This window comes from Sabethes cyaneus, chromosome 2, assembly GCF_943734655.1.
Source record: "Sabethes cyaneus chromosome 2, idSabCyanKW18_F2, whole genome shotgun sequence".
NCBI lineage: Eukaryota > Metazoa > Arthropoda > Insecta > Diptera > Culicidae > Sabethes > Sabethes cyaneus.
The window spans coordinates 194,525,190-194,526,262 of record NC_071354.1 but is presented as its reverse complement, the minus strand read 5'-3'; the positions used below and the strand labels follow the sequence as shown (position 1 = coordinate 194,526,262).

The 1,073-nt window shown below is 46.7% G+C and overlaps 1 pseudogene; it reads left to right on the top strand.

Moving 5' to 3' along the window:
• Positions 1 to 452: 452 nt before the first annotated feature.
• LOC128738991 (U1 spliceosomal RNA) lies at positions 453 to 585 on the top strand (annotated as a pseudogene).
• The last annotated feature ends 488 nt before the right edge of the window (positions 586 to 1,073 follow it).

Here is a 1,073-nt window from a genome sequence, read left to right as displayed (position 1 = left end):
CCAAATATCGACGAGCGCAGAACGAGATGATCACTGAATGAGATAAGATAGTCCTGAGGAACAAAAGCTAGAACAACTGTTCTGGGCTAATGAGACGCGCAAGTTCTATGAGAAGGGGTAACAATTTCATGAAGGGTACACACCGAAGCCTGATAAGTGTAGGGACGAGGAGGGACACCTGGGCGCGAGGTGGTCGACAGATGGAAGCAGTTCTATAACAGAAGGAGTTGAAACGGAAGTTACCCTAGGCTAGGAGTGCCTACAAACGATAACAACGTGACGGCTTTCGATCTCAAAGAGATCCAGCGAGAAATCGGTCAGCTGGAGAATAACAGAGCAACCAGAAAAAATCGACTTCCGGGAAAACTCTACAAAAATGGTCATGAACCACGAGCAAAGGCACATCAGTGGATAATTTGAGAAATTGAGAAGAGGAGAAACTACCGGAAAAAATACTTACCTGGCACAGGGGTTACCGTGATCAGCAAGGCGGTTCCCCCAGGGCGAGGCCTTTCCATTGCACTTTCGGTTAAGTTGACCCCTGCGATTATCCCTCATGTTAATGGTAAACCGCCGACTCATCACCCTCTTAGAAGAACAAGGATTTCTCGATAATCGACAACACGCTTTTAGAAGGGGAAAAGGCACGGGCTCTTATTTCACAGCGTTGGGCCAAATCATCGACAAAGCACTGGAAAGCAACCAACATGTGGATATTGCAACGCTTGACCTAGCCAAAGCTTATAACCGAGTTTGGAGGCACAACATCCTTCGTAGACTAAACCAATGGGGCATCTCAGGTAGACTAGTATCATTCATCGTAGGTTTTCTCCAAAACAGGGAGTTCCAAGTAGCCGTGGGTGGTTCCCTGTCAACACCGCACATAGAAGCCAATGGAGTACCACAAGGTTCAGTTTGGCAGTTACTCTATTTATAATTGCTATGAACGACCTTTTCAACCACATTCCCCGCGGCATTCACATCCTCATGTACGCAGATGACGTTCTCGTCTTAGTAACCGGTAACACGATTCGCTTAACACGAAGAAGACTACAAGGAGCAGTACGAAAAAT